The sequence below is a fragment of the Phaenicophaeus curvirostris genome, chromosome 2 (genome assembly GCF_032191515.1).
Source record: "Phaenicophaeus curvirostris isolate KB17595 chromosome 2, BPBGC_Pcur_1.0, whole genome shotgun sequence".
Classification (NCBI taxonomy): domain Eukaryota; kingdom Metazoa; phylum Chordata; class Aves; order Cuculiformes; family Cuculidae; genus Phaenicophaeus; species Phaenicophaeus curvirostris.
Genome location: NC_091393.1, coordinates 68,698,656 through 68,715,151, shown reverse-complemented (window position 1 = coordinate 68,715,151; position 16,496 = coordinate 68,698,656). Strand labels below are relative to the sequence as shown.

Below are 16,496 nucleotides of genomic sequence, written 5' to 3'. Positions count from 1 at the left end.
AAAGACATTCTATTCCAAACTATATATGCAGTTTTTCTTCCTCTCTTTGCAATGCCACCCTCCCCTCCCCTTATTCCCAATTTCTCCTCTATTTTCTTTTCACCTCCAATATGTGTAAAAGCACAGAAAATTGCTACTGAAGTGACTTACTGGTCTTTTCCCACCATGTCTGGATTATGAATTTCGATTTATCCACATACTCCATAAAATAGAGCACAAGCCCCACAACTGAAGTGAAACAAAGACATAATGCTAGTTTATCACTCACCACGGTAGACCATGAGACATGTTTTCCCCAGATATCACAGATCGGCAGAACTTTAAAAGACCGTAAGACAGTTCTGAAAAACCTTTTGCAAAGGGATCTGAACAGGCTGGACCACTGGGCAGAGTCCAATGGCATGAGGTTTAACAAGGCCAAATGCCGGGTCCTGCACTTGGGGCACAACAACCCTGTGCAGTGCTACAGACTGGGAGAAGTCTGTCTAGAAAGCTGCCTGGAGGAGAGGGACCTGGGGGTGTTGGTTGACAGCCGACTGAACATGAGCCAGCAGTGTGCCCAGGTGGCCAAGAAGGCCAATGGCATCTTGGCTTGTATCAGAAACGGCGTGACCAGCAGGTCCAGGGAGGTTATCCTCCCTCTGTACCCGGCACTGGTGAGACTGCTCCTCGAATACTGTGTTCAGTTCTGGGCCCCTCACTACAAGAAGGATGTTGAGGCTCTGGAGAGAGTCCAGAGAAGGGCAACAAAGCTGGTGAAGGGGCTGGAGAACAGGCCTTATGAGGAGCGGCTGAGAGAGCTGGGGTTGTTTAGCCTGGAGAAGAGGAGGCTGAGGGGTGACCTCATTGCTCTCTACAACTACCTGAAAGGAGGTGGTAGACAGGAGGGTGCTGGCCTCTTCTCCCAAGTGACAGGGGACAGGACAAGAGGGAATGGCCTCAAGCTCCGCCAGGGGAGGTTTAGGCTAGACGTTAGGAAAAAATTCTTTACAGAAAGGGTCATTGGGCACTGGAACAGGCTGCCCAGGGAGGTGGTTGATTCACCTTCCCTGGAGGTGTTTAAGGCACGGGTGGACGAGGTGCTGAGGGATATGGTTTAGTGTTTGGTAGGAACGGTTGGACTCGGTGATCCGGTGGGTCTCTTCCAGCCTGGTTATTCTGTGATTCTGTGATATCACAGAAGTGAAGTAACCTCCTGGAAAAGTCTGCTTCCTTAACTTGTAAATAATTTTCTGAATGGCATTATTTCACATCAAAACAGCAGTAAGTCCTAAAGTCATAAAATGACATACTGCCACAGGGCTTCCCATTGAAACCTCAATGTTAGTTACTGCTGTGCAACTACATTTTCAAGATGGGCAGCCTTGTTTTATCTGTGTCTTTTGTTTCCTCAAATGCATTTTCCTAATGATGTCTGCAGAAGTTAAGTGTGTTACAGCCAACAGATGTTCCTATGTTTGGAAGCAATTTTTTTTTGCCACAGTAAAGGAATTTTGAGGCTCTCTATGTGCAATTCCTCACATAAACTGTATCACACATGAAGATCTGCACTGTAACAGCTAGTCATGGATAATGGATTAGATACACTGGAATTGCTATCCATATTAAATGGAGTGGAAAGGTGATGGTTTATTGTTTTTAATTGGCATAACACAAAAGTCCTTTTTGGGAAAACCAACATAGTTTCTAAACTAATTTCTTGGAAAAGCAGTGTGGATTTTGTTAGTGAGGGAAAAAATATTCACAGAATTTAACCTTATTTTGAGATGATGGAAAATGCTAATGCAAGTTTGTGAAACTTTGCAAAAAAACTCAGTTTTCAGTCTCCCAAATACTGGTAGGGACAGGCACAATATTGCTGGAAGTTAGTGACATCTATGATGCCTGGGGATGCCTCATACCAGAAGGGGAAGAGAGGAAAGGGCTCTTCAGAATGAGTACTTCTGAAGCCTGGTGGTTTGGTGTTGTTCCTTGGGCTGCGATGTCCAATCATGTCATCACAAAAACATTTCTACACCTAGCTGATTTTTCACCTATCACGTTAGGAAACTGAAACCTTAAGGATTACTGGAAGTATTTGAAAAAATAATATATAGTCCATCAAGTTTTATAAGCATCCAATTATTTCCATAATTTAGTTCAGCCTGACAGCAGCCACCTTTTAAAGTGTATTGCATCACGTAACTTTGATGAGTCAAAGCATTCTGAGCAACAGGGTTACCAGATAATGACAAATTTTTTTGCACATGAATATTAGTGTCTTGCTTTGGCTTTCCTCTCCTACATGACTAATCTAAGTAAGAAGGTAGAGGAAAAGTCAAAGAGCTCTATTTCAGTGCTTCAAATAAGTAGGAGCTTATCAGTAATCAGACAACTTAGAATCACTAATTCAATCCAAAGTTCAGAGAACACCGGGAGCAAAAGTAAAAGTCAAACATAATCAAAAACTCTGTCAACAATGACGCACTCAGAGAAATGTGGTATAAAAGCAGCTGCGCAAAGCACAGTTTATAAGCAAGTTTATACCTTTCTTTAACCAAATAGAGAGAAAGTCAATGTTAGCAATCTCATAATACTCAGTGAAGTGACGATAATATGACAGCATTATTTATCCTCTAAAATAACAATGTCTCTTCAGGAACAGCTGAATTAGCCCATATCTTATAAATGGCTCAGGATTATAGAAATACCTAGGGATAGCATCAGTGTTACAACCCCATTTCTCTCATGTGTGTCACCCGCAAAGGCTGGGAGCATTGAACAACATTACCCCATGTGGACTTACTGTGTCCATTCCTAAACACATAAACGAGGTCACCTCTTCCCAAAGCCATATTTTTTAAAAATGGCCGAAGTTTCTCTGTCTTTCTTGTCCAACTAGATTACACCAAAACACAACAGACAAAGTTCTAGCATCTTGCAAGGACACTTTTTTTTAAAGCATAATCCATCTTGCTTATTCACTAGGTTAATGTACTTGAAAAGTATTTAATAGCACCCTTTACGTACTCTTCAAGGATTCTATCTGTTGATTTATTTGAAAAAGCTGTTCTTCCTTATTGTGTACAGGACAGAGAACTGGCAAACTTTGTATTTAAAAAATAAACTATTATAAATTGTTTCTCCTCCGTTAAGTTCTAGTTCTTCTCGTTTAAAAATCAGTACCAGATCTTTAACAAATATGGTGAGCTTGTGCTTGAATCAGCTCAAGTATGCGAATTTTCCAAACAAAAGAAATCTAAGAGTATTCCTGCTCTGTAGCTGACTCACATTCAGAACAAAATCACATGCATGACTATTTTACAACTTTGCTTGGAGTCAACACAAAGTTGAGTTGCACTGAATTTAAATTACCTCCAAACTTCTTTTGCCAAGAACAATCCCTTGATAGTAACTAGCACTATTCTTCAGAGACCTGATTCTCTAACACCAACACCTGCATTCATTTAATCCAAGCTTTTCAGACTCCTTGGCATCACTTGCTGTAGAAGTGAATGTGTTGCTTCAGGCTCTTGTTGGAAAGGTTGTTTGATGCCTCAGTTCTCACAGGAGTCACCATTTTGAGGCAGATCCTTCACTTCCTTCCTCTCCCCCAAGTATAATCACACCCAAAAATCCTCTCTCAAAAGCCTTCAGCTGTTCTTTGATACCTACAAAAGTTCGGCAGCCTACAAAACAATTAAATTATTTTCCTAACATGAAAAATGTTCTCTCCTTCTTCTAGTGTAGTAACACCAAAATACCCACAATCTGTTAGGCAGGAAAATGTGGACCATGAAATATTTTAATACTTCTTACATGTTACTGTGGTGTTTCCTATTTCTAAGTGGAATGATTTTTTTTTCCAGGCATTTGAAGTGAAGTCACCTGAAGGAGAGAACACAGCAGCTGCTGAACAGTGCCAAGCAAAAAAACAGCTTAGAGGAAGAATTAAAGAACAGTAGACTATATAATTGAAATGTACTAAGAAGGTTATTATGCAACATGTAATACAATCTGAAATCTGGGCATGATAACCCAAAATGGTACACATTTTGCTTTATTAGTACAGATGGTTAAAATCTAACTGTTATTTTTTATTCAAAAGGTTTCAGCTTTAATGCACGGCATTGATTAATTAGCACTATACAAGAAGGTCTTGTATAATGCAGAGTCAAGCCATTAACTTCACTTGGCTGAAGATGAAACTCAGACTGTAAGTATTAAGTCCTGAATGAGGCAATATATTCTCCTATGGGAAGTAATTGCCACACAACTAAAATGCCCACATTGCCGTGGTGAAACATTGACTATTTAACAGAGCACCACGACACCTATTTCATTTAGGAGAGGAAATGAAGACTGTCTAATCCATCGAAAACTACAGATGAATAAATACGTTAAAACCAGTAAAGCTCTTGCCAAAGGGAGGACATGACAGAGACATTAGACTTAAAAAATATTTGGATAAAAGGTACTATAGCGAAGCACTGAAGCATTGCTGTATTTTTATAGTTGATCCTGTGTTAGGTGAAAGCTTCTAACTGAGGCAAAGGTTCCTATTAGTTCAGTCCGTATAGGCAACATGAAAGGCAAGAAGCAGCATGAGCTTATCCCAAGCAGAAAAAAGACAATAGGACCAAGATTTTCTAGAAAAGAGGTGACACAGAATTCAATATAAGAGAAATTATGTTGCACAAATTAATTAAACGAGTAGTAAGTATACCTCACTCTTTTCCATGAACACATTAAAAAACAGAAAATGTTTCAAAAAGGCTTCTCGCTTCTGAATTATTTTTTTTTGCAAACTCCTAGTTTTAATAAATTTAACACTCTGTTTATATAAAGTGGCAGGTACACAACACAGCAAAAGTGTTATTTCTGTGAATGTCGAACTATTAAGGAAACAAAAGATCTCAAGGACACCACCTATTTGGATTAAATGCTACTATAATTGAAGATATTTTATTTATTTTTTTTTACTGTGCTACATAATAACAGTGGTGAAGTACTCTATCTTCTAGCCTGAAAGTTTCTATCATTTTGTGAGAGCCCTTTGTGTACTTAAAATGTAAAATCCACTTGAACAAGTGCAGTCACTCCAGAGATGCTATTGCTACTGCTCCAACAAAACAAAAAGAACTACAGGAAGCATTGAGTTCTTAATGCTTTTCCTGGCCTGTTTTTGAAATAGGAAGTAACAAAGTTGCATGCACAGCCAACTCCAGAGGGTAATATATCCCTTTCTAAGATAAGTGCCTAATATAGATGTAAGAGAGGAATTGGCTTTGCAAATTGCCTACCTCTCCCCATTAACAACTGAGAGATGAATCCTACCTTACAATAAAGATCCATGTATTAAGATATGCACAGTAATGGATTAAAAACACAGATAAAGCATGCATGCAATTTTAAAAAAAAAAAAAGTTTAAGTTTCATTCTAAAAGAAATTATTTTCAAAGTTTGCTCATCTCTCACAAGAAGACAATTCTTCACCCCCCTAGAATTTTTTGAAGTGTCTTTATAGAATTTAAACTATTCTTTCATCTTTTTATGGACATGCATACATGTTTATATATACATGCATATATGTTTATATATACACCACACAAAAAAGGCATCAGTTCATGACACACAGGAAATCATCACTGAGACACAACAGCATATATTAATTCTCAGAATAATGAATAGCACATCTAACTAAGCCAGTGGTCCCAACTGTTCAAAATCAGTATTCTGATGTATCTAAGTAACTATTTCCTTAATACTGGCAGGCCAAAGATGTACTTTTGATACCAAATCTATTCACTGTAGCATTTAAGTAAATAATTTAGCGGAAAAAATAAAATTTGCCAGAGAAATGCACCCCCACAGAAATTTACAGCCCAAATTAGTTTCTACAAACCACTGTAAAATGCACTCGTTTCACGTAAATGCAACCAGAAGTCATGTTTAAGTAAAGCTGTAGAAAACAGTATAATACAAAAGGACATAAAATGAGAGGAAAGCCAATAAGAGTAAGTGTTATATGGTTTTGCAAAAAGAAGATGTTCAACTTAACAGAAATGGATATTAAGAAATAAGCCACTTTTGTGAAAAGCAACTCCATAAGATGCTCCTTAAAGTTTTGAGGATTTTATATTGGTTTACTCCAACTTTGTTAATTTCCTGGTAAAGAAGGGTATCCAATAGCATTTCAGTGTAACCAGAGAGTCTAAAAAGGTGACCACTATCTACAAAGTGTAGTTATTGCATCAGAAAGTATGATTGATCTACTTGTAAAACTCAGCACTGACCTAGTATTCTAGCAACAGTTCTGATCTCAATGAGATAGTTCTATCCAACTGAAAAAATTGCCAATATCTAGATGCTTTCATTGACAACATTAAAAGGGGGGAAAAAAATACCTTATGTAAATCTCTGAATAAAATTTACTCGGATTTAATATAGAACTCATCTAAAAGCAATGAATGCAGAATTGAACTGTGGACGCCTGCTGTAAAAGCATGAAATAAACTTATGAATATCGTTCCGCCCCTACTTAAGGACTTCATTAGTCCTTTCAAAAGCTTAGATTTTGCTTCCCTGAGCTGAGAAATGGAAATGTCTTTTCAGAAGCTGTGTCTTTTCTACCATTTTCCTATTTCCCCCCGCTTCTCCTATTGCTGATACAGGCTATGAGAATAATCAAAGCTAGAGGAAATATAGATACCACATGCATTTCATCAGAAGCCCCCCACTATGAATACAGACCAGGAGCAGAGGGGATGGACAGCCCACCCTGGATAGGGGAGAGCCACCCTCATTTACTCTGATTACCAAAGTCCTGCTTTCCTCTCCTGCAGTTTGGGCCACAGAGCTTTTAAATACCTCAATATTATCTTGTTTGTTTCATAATTGTGCTCATATAAAAATCTAGTTTGAACATATATATTTATGTAACATAAACCTCCAAAAGCTCTGAAACAATAAGCATTCAGAAAGGAACTTTGCCGGCTAACTATGAAAGAACAAAGAAAAAAATAATTGCTCTAAACAGCATACTTTTTTTTTTTCTTGCCCCATTGCATCCTTTCTGTGATAAACTCTGACTGTTATCAAAATCAGAGTTCTCAGGGATACGGGAAGCACCACCTGGCTCCAGCAGTCATTATAAAACAAACAGAATATAGATATATTAAGATAGATATATTTAGTTTTTCTTTTTTTTAAAAAAAGAAAAAAAAAAAAGGAAGTTCCACTTTCTAGGCACACTTTTGGGTGATTAATCCTAGGTAATTTTAAGGTGCCCAATTTTCATAGTATGCATTTAGCGTATTTTCTCAAGCCAGGTAATTGGAATTAAAACTGTGTAATTAATTACACTGTAAACCAGGCTGCTGCTATGGTCAGAAGTGTAAACAGGCTAGAGAGGTGACACCCCATGTGGTGATGCCTCTTCCTACCAGCCCAGCTGCTCTGAGAAACATGAAGGGAGAATACTTGGCAGATGGTTTGCCTTACAGGGGCTGAATTAAGCAAAATTCTGAAGCTAACAATTAAAATATATGAAACATTGGATCCTACATGATATAAAAGAGCTTCCCCAAAACTCACCTGTTTCCTCTTGGTTAGCGGTGACAAAGAGAAGTGGTGAGGATACAAATGCTAGTATCTCCTTGCCTCCAGACCTGCACACGGCTGATGGTGGCCAGAACACCTGGACACATATTTCAGTGCAGTGAGCATGCCGGAGTGAGAACACAAGTAGGTAAAATCAACTCATGTACTGAATATCTAAAATAAAGCTACTTTTCCCTTCAAAAAGATCTTTCACTGAGTTAATTGCATTAATTACCTGCAACTCAACAAGGTCTAACTTTGATGGGAGGAGATGCTGCTCCTAGGGCACCAAAAGGTGGTTGATCACTGATACAGGTTCTCCTAGGCTACATGCTATTTGAAACCTTCCAGCTTTCCAACATCTTCCTGTAGCAAACTGATAATGGTTTGGATAGATCTGTACTGCATCTTGGTTTTCCATTAGAAACTTAACCTTCACAGCAGAAGAATAAAAAAACCCAAACAGATCTGAAGCACTCAAAATATATTCTTTTGTCAATACTTATCAATGAGAAAAAAAAACTGAATTAACATTCTAAAAATAAAAAAAAAATCAGTTGACTAGTAACTATATGTAGCTTAATGAAGCCTAATGAAACTAGCAAGCCCTTAGTCTTTTGTAGAAAATGGCTGCCATTGCTTTTTTACAGTAGCACAGTAGAAAGGCTAAAAATTAAATATTAATTCATTGGATATTTTTTAAGCAACTTTTCTGGAGCTTTAAACCCAGCACTTTCTTTAACAGCCAGATGCAATTAAAGAGTATAGAATTTAAACACAACAGTAACGTTACCACAGAGCCTCTTCTCATTCCAAGCAACTTTACTTCTTTACTATTTTTTTTAAATGTAGAAAGCCCACAGAGGTCGTTACTTGGCACAAATAATTTATGATTTAAGAAAACTATGTTCAAATTCAAAACTACAGTACGTGAAAATATTTTCCAGTAAACATTCAGACAAATAAATTGCTTACAGCAGTTCATTTAAAACCAAATCCTATCACACTTACATTAGGAGGACTCTCTTTTAAAGGAAATAAAATGACTCACTGATCCATTGACTAGCACATCCATCAGGACACACTGATAGAGAACCATTAGTCAAGGATTCCCTACTAATAGAAAATCATTAGTTGAAAGCATATCAGAGGCAATGCCTCTTTGGTTACTAAGCCTTCTTTTAACCAACACTTAACTTTGAGGGTACTTTCTCTGTAGCTTTTGAAGCTTCTTGGGCATAATTTATTGAAGACTCTCAACATAGCGTGGTCCTTCTGGATCACAATATTAGATTGAAAATGAAGTACATTGAAGCATGTGGAAATGCAAGTAAAAAGGCAAAGGGGAGTTCTTAGTTTAATGTACTGAGGCAGCATTAAAAACCTAGTTTAAATTCACTCAAAACAGAATTTTCAAAACAAAAGCTAACAGTTATTTCTTTGTTTCTGTTTATTAGCTGCAGGCATCTCAGTTCAGGATATATCTCAGTAGGACTGTGATTACTTCCATAAATAATGCATGCTTCATTTCAATTCTCTCAGTGTACCTGCTATGCTATTTATTCTGGCATCCAAATGAAGCCCATTGATGTGTTCAGACAGCCCAGCTAGCAGGTGGCATGGCAGGACAGACCCAGATTCCCTGAGTGCATTTGTATGAACTCTGACATAGCAAAACTAAGCACAATCAGTAGCATTTCTAGATAACTGAAGTTCCATAATAAGGAGAAAGCAATAGAAATAACAAAAATTGTTTTGTTTCAATACTATTAATGATGATTTACAGTTAAAATGGAGCACTTCAGTTACAACATTGTCTGTAAACTATGATGAGCCATTAGCACAGAGAAGCTCAAACAAGAGTTCAGAATCAGAAACATCCAGAATGCAAGCTTTCCATTACTGCGTATTGGTATAAGAAGTTTCAGTACATGGGTTTTGATAGATCGTTTTCAGTTTCTCCATATTTTCTTCTTATTGCCTTTTTTTAAAGTCAAGTTATAAAACTACATCAGTTGCTGATGTTGTTCCTTCAAGTTGTTGTGTATACTATACAACACTCAGAAAATACAGCTGGTATGTACTAGGACTTTGGGATACCTACTACAGTTTTTTCATTCAGCTTCCTAGACTTATTTTAAATGTGCCTTCCAAGTTGATGCAATTATGTACTAAAAATTCCTTTGTTATTCTTATAACTTAACATATGGTCTGAATCACTTATCTTGTTTGTAGATGTCCTGACCTTTAAGTTTTTATATATTCTATTTTTAATCATATCTCTTACATAGTACCTGTAATGCTCCTTAATGATTTGTCACTCTGTGCTGACTTTACATATTTAGCATCTTTAAGAGTCCCTTTGATATTAAAATACCATATGAAGTTTCTTGATATATAGGCGACAATTAAAGTTTTCCACTTTTTCTTGTTGTTATTAAGTTTGAGTTTTGGGGGAAGGGGGATTATCTCAGTGGACTTTTTTCCAGCCACAAAAAAACGCTAAAGTTGATATCAGTTGGTTCAATGCAGAATCAAGATGAAGTAGACACTCAGGAACTACAGGCTAATGTACAATTCCTTCCTTGTAAGAGATTTCATTTCCCTGTCCCATTTCCCACCATCTCTTCTAAAAGCCTGACTTTATCACCATAACACATCTTTTTGTAGTAGGTTTCCCTGGTCTAGCTAATATAGGATTTGGAAATAAACAAGAACTACTATCATCATCATTATTATTCTACAGATTCTAAATGCATTGTACTGTTTTGAATATTGCTTCTTCTCTTGTAGGGTTTGAATTTGACAAGAAATGCTCACTTAGCCTCTAGATATCATTACACAACTACTGCAGTAAGGGTAAAAAATCATCTAGGTTTCACATCACACATGGTGACATTCTCTTTATTTCCTGATGCCCACTTTAGCTTTAATCTGGTTAGAAAGAAGCCATGTGGTAATTCATTGGGCTTTTGACAGCCTACATGAATCTTAAGTGGATACAAAAGTGACGGAGGGTGATGCAGATGCCCTTTCATACCTACATCCTCTGCTTGAAGAGCCTGACTGCAAAGATGAACAATTCTGACAAATAACACTGCCAAAGCAAGCAATATACTTAATTGTCAGCACAATGCAAACCAGCATTTCTTAAACAATTTGAGATGTCATCACTTTTTTTTTTTTTTTTAATTTGGACACAAAGGAAGCACTGTGGACTGGATTCTGTTGTCATGCTGGTGGACACAGGGGATAACTGCAGTATAATGTGGTGTAGCAGACCTCTGGAGAAGCAGACAAAATCCTGAAGTGTTTACACATATGGGACACATTCTTTTCTCTGTTTAGAGAAGTTAGTTCTTCCACCTGACCTGTCAAAGTTCTTATTTTATCATGAATCAATGCACATTTAGGATGCAAAACAGGCTCAGAAACGTATGGCACATTGCTGATAAGGAAGAGGAGAGAAGAACAGAAAAGGTCAAGTCTTCGAAGCAAATCAGCTAATTTGGCAAATAAAAATTAGGGAACAACACAGGACTCAATGAATACTGAGAGAACTGCCTCACAGAATCAACAGGTGCTAGATAACCCACTAAACAATATTTTTTTTTTTTCTCCTCAATAACTGGTCAGCAGAAACAAGTGAGGTGATGTTTTCTTTATCTGGCTCCCTGGTTTCAGAATTGAATGGCTATTACTAGGAAGACACATCATTTGAAAAGCAAAGCCAGCTGAAATTGTTAAGAAAGGTAGGCAAGAAGATGCCCTCCAAAGGATGAAAAAGATGTGTGGTACGTCTGTTTATTTCACTGTGTATATACCTATTTCCACCAAATGGAATAGTAACAGGCTTCACTGGTAAGTATCTGTTTATATGGGATATATAAACACCTTTCCATTATCAAGTGCAAACGCACATCTAGAAACAGTAATGCCTCTGTCTTAGTTCATTACACTACTCAGCATATGGCTTTGATTGATGCCATTAATTTGCTTCTTCTATTTTCAGTGCTTACACCTCTCTGCTTTTCTCACTACTTCTGCAGACTTCTAAGGACCCTGAAATCTAGAACAGGAACAGAACAGGAAAGATATCTTTCATGTTGGCATGTCATATATTTCTTAATTTGAACCCTAGACAGAGATTTAAAGTGACAAACATTTACAGACAGATTTTAACAATGGCTAAGCAACTATTCCAGAAAACACAGTACCACTCACAAATAAACTTTTGCGCATAAAAGCCATGTCAAAATCCTTAAAAATAAGAGAAAGACAGTGGGGATTTTGACCTCAAATAGTCAATCTGATATTTGGACAGGAGACTAGGCTGCTATTTCTAGTGTGTTAAAGAGCAGTTGGTGAGCTGAACATTTTGATATCCAAATTTGGTTTGTCCATGCATTTAGCCAAAAGAACAAATAGTGCTTTGGATCTCATTATTGCATGTCTGGAAACTGTAAATCAGGAGTGATAGTTCAGTTACACTATGAGGAGCCTTGCTTTTAATATTATTGTTTATACAATACTTAGTATTGCTCATGGAAACTATAAACAAGTTAATTGTAGGCACAAAATATAAAAGCAGTGTAAAATTAAAACTGAAAACTTCTTTCTAAATATTTTCTTCAATTTAGTTCTTTATCTGTTTTTTGAATTATATGTGTAATGTAGTTAGAGTTATTTTCTTCTTAAATACTTTGTAGTTTGTATTACACCAAAAAAGAACATTTGTCTGGAATCTAGTTTGAACTAAGACACTCCATACAGAGGTGAAGATGCATTCAAGCTGAAGGGAAAGATAGAATCAATCTGTATATCAGGATCTTTGCATAACTCCAAAATCATCCAAAAGAGAGAAAAATTTTGTATGGCTCTTTCTTGAAGTTAAATTTTTAAACCATTCTCAAACAGCTTAAGAAAAAGACCTGGTTGTTCCGTACTCAGTAAATTAACAACTCTAGGCTAGTCTATATGAAAACAATGGAAACAACTTCCAATGCAAATCACTGCAAACTCAAGTTTTTAATACGTATGTATTAAAGGAACAAAACTTACCATAGACGATGAAGAAGAGAAGTATATATCATTTTTCAGATGACTGCAAATCATCCAACCCATAGTCCATTATACCATACACTGATGAAAGATTTTGTCATAACCATCAAGACCTTAAAAAAAAAACAACAAATAAACAAACAAAAACCAAAACACAAAAAAGATCATCAGACACCGAAATTATGACAAGGGCGCGTTCTTTATTTAAAATACTATGTTACTGCTCTTTAAAGCATACTTTTATAAAGACAGTTAGAAAAGATTCTGTTGCACAGATTCAGATATTTTTATTCATTGTTGTTTAATGATAGTTTTATGCATCAGAATACTCAAAATAATTTTCATGAGCAATTTTATTTTTCCATTTGTTTCTCTAAGGCAGGACTTCACAGTGCACTTTCTACTAAAGCATAAAATCCACATGCCAAAATTAGCTGCAAAGGTGCATGACAAGGAAGAGTGCCACGTGAACAGGCAGCCTGGCTGGGCCTGAGAGCACCAACACCTCTCACACAAGGCATTGCAAAACTTGCATTAGGAGTGTACGCAAGACAAGGAACACCCATCACCCCATCAACAGAAACATATTCATATTAATTCCTTGTTCCTATTTCACTAAACATGAAGGCTAGAGTGATACAAAGCTCATTTGAGAACTTGATCTCAAAGTTGCATTTTCAAACACAGATGATGGGCAGAAAGACAAGAGAGGCAGGCTGCATGGTACTGAAATAAAAGCTGATGGAGTGTCATTGACTAACATCTAATGTTAGCAATATTCAGCAATCTTGTTTTCTCCCAATAAAGCTTTAATGAAGCCTCTTTAAAAAAAAAAAAAAACAAACTAGAAACAGTCTTTCATGGTTCCTCCAGATTCCCAGAAAGTGCAGCCACTTAAGCTGAAGCCCCATTTCAAACTGAAAATTTGACAAACTTGGGGTTGTGTTAGGGTTTTTTTTGTTTGGTAGTTATTGTTGGGGTTTTTTTATTTCTCAGAGCAAAAAGAGATGGGACAGTTCTACCACTCTTGAAGCATTTCATTTCAATAGTTTCAAATTTAAATAATTCTTTTATAAAGAAGCTTTTTATTTCAGTTACATTTAAAGTCAAACCTGAGGTTAAAAGGAAATCAAGGTTAAAGTGAAAGTGAGATCCCAGCACACCGGTTCCTCTTTTATGGAACATTTTCAAAGGGGGGGGGTTACAAAATATGCTTTTCATCAGAGAGAGAATAAGATTTCAAACATGTCTCTGATGTGGGGTTTTACATTTTCCACAGAATTGCACAAATCTTAAAGGCTAGGGAATTAATTGATTTTTTTTCACCTTTAATGAGAAAAGCGTAGGTAAAGTAAATACAATTTTTTGACCTTTTTCCACAGATTATTTTGGTCTGCATCAATCATACTTTTCATACAACTCCTCCTGCTGAAATCCTACATCTAAATTCTGTTAATAGCGTAAGGGCAACTACACAACCCTTCAAAACATTAAACCTGTATGGGCTACCTTTCTTGTCTAAAACCCCATTAGAAATTCTGAATTTCAGGCTTAGACCAATTTCATGAAGTTATGAAAATTCAATGTGTAGAAAACATCATCACGAATTTACTATAACCAACCCTTAGCCAGATTTACTTTACAAGGGAAATAAATTCTTAACTGTCCCAAATATGACAATATTTTAGCATGGTGCAAACCTGCATGAAAGTCAAAACAAACATATTTAGCAAAAGGCATTTACTTACATCCACTAGTTTATCACAGAATTACAAGGTTGGAAAAGACCCACAGGATCATCGAGTCCAACCATTCCTATCAACCACTAACCCATGCCCCTAAGCACCTCATTGACCCACCTTTTAAACACCTCCAGGGAAGGTGAATCAACCACCTCCCTGGGCAGCCTGTTACAGTGCCCAATGACCCTTTCTGTGAAAATTTTTTATATCATCTCCAGCCTCAACCTCCCCTGGCAGAGCTTGAGGCCATTCCCCCTTATCCTGTCCCCTGCCACGCAGGAGAAGAGATCAACACCCTCTTGTCTACAGCCTCCTTTCAGGTAGTTGTAGAGAGCAATAATGTTTCCCCTCAGCCTCCTCTTCTCCAGGCTAAACAACCCCAGCTCCCTCAGCCGTTCCTCTTAAGGCCTGTTCTCCAGCCCCTTCACCAGCTTCGTTGCTCTTCTCTGGACTCGCTCCAGAGCCTCAACATCCTTCTTGTGGTGAGGGGCCCAGAAATGAACACAGGATTCGAGGTGCAGTCTCACCAGGGCCGAGTACAGAGGGAGAATAACCTCCCTGGACCTGCTGGTCACACCATTTCTGATACAAGCCAAGATGCCATTGGCCTTCTTGGCCACCTGGGCACACTGCTGGCTCATGTTCAGTCGGCTGTCAACCAGCACCCCCAGGTCCTTCTCCTCCAGGCAGCTTTCTAGACAGACTTCTCCTAATCTGTAGGGTTGTTGTACCCCAAGTGCATGACCCAACATTTGGCCTAGTTAAACCTCATACCACTGGTCTCAGCCCAGCGGTCCAGTCTGTTCAGATCCCTTTGAAGAACTTCCCTACCCTCCAGCAGATCCACACTTCCACCCAGCTTAGTGTCAACCGCAAACTTGATAAGGGTGCACTCAATGCCTTCATCCAGGTCATTGATAAAGACATGGAACAGGGCTGGACTAGGCAAAAGCCCTGGGGGACACCACTTGTAACTGGCCTCCAGCTGGAGTTAACTCCATTTATCACCACTCTCTGGGCCCAGCCGTCCAACCAGTTTTCCACCCAGGAGAGCTTTTGCCTGTCCAGTCCAGAAGCTGACAGTTTCCTTACCAGAATGATGTGAGAAACTGTGTCAAAGGCTTTACTGAAGTCTATGTGCCTGTTCTTCTAAATACTTTTCTGTATTGGCTCCGTGCAAACAATCAGCAACTTTAAGCAGATCTTACACCAGGCTACTTATTGCTGCTAGTTCTTGCATCTCCACTGTCTTTACGTCACAAAGGAACAGGAGTTAGGAATCCATCCGACTCAAAAATAACTTCTCAGAATCTTTTTTCCTTTTCAAAGGCAGGTTTGCATTCCCCAGTCAGCTCACCACTCAGCTACAAAACCCACACTGGTGGCATAATGGATGAGGTAGCACAGGGTTAGGCATAGAGAGAAGATAAACTGCTCAACCTGGCACTGCTACTGCTGAAACACATGTTAAACTGTGCCCTTGTTATGAAAAAATATTTTATCGCTGAAGACAGTGTTTATAATGAATTCATTAGTTTTTTTACTCAATATTACAAGCCCACAACTTTTCTGTGTCAATGCAGGATGCCGTACAAGCTTCTAAAATTTAAGGCTTTCTAAAACAAAATTAAATTCAAAATGTGAAAAACGAGGAACAGAATTGATATGCTTTTTTGTGGTTTTTAAAAGATATTCTCTTATTTTTTTCCTGAAAGTCTGCGAGAACCTATAGCTTTATGATAAGCTCTTCCTCTTCCTTTATTTATATAAAGTGATCTATTTGTTACTTTATTCAAATTACATTCTTTTCATTATTTCCAGCTCCCAGCTAATGACAGGGCAGTAGCCTGGCCCTGCCAAAACAGTGAGGTGGGTTTAGACTTGACTGAACAATGTCTAGCTGAGTAAAGCATAAAAAAACCAACAATAAAAAAATTCCCCAAACAACAAAGCTAGAAAAAAAAACTTTAAGGTTTGGAGGGTTTTTATTTTTAAGAAAATTGTAAGGAGATTATTTTCCATTCTTCTAGTTCTTTCGTTCAGAATACTCAAAACTAATGACAGAACTCCAAGAGTCCTTTTTATATCAGCACATGCTTCACTTTTCACTCA

General features: G+C 37.7%; 1 protein-coding gene across 2 annotated transcripts in view; it reads right to left on the bottom strand.

Annotated features, from left to right (window-relative positions):
• The window catches only part of CHRM3 (cholinergic receptor muscarinic 3), a 268,811-nt gene that overhangs the window by 171,030 nt on the left and 81,285 nt on the right, over positions 1-16,496 (bottom strand). Inside the window, exon 2 of one of the 2 annotated variants that reach the window (XM_069852361.1) lies at positions 12,643-12,755. The exons of the other annotated variant lie outside the window; for it this stretch is intronic. The gene's annotated coding sequence lies outside the window, so the exon portion shown is untranslated. The remainder of the gene's footprint in view (positions 1-12,642; positions 12,756-16,496) is intronic. 2 annotated transcript variants of the gene reach the window in all.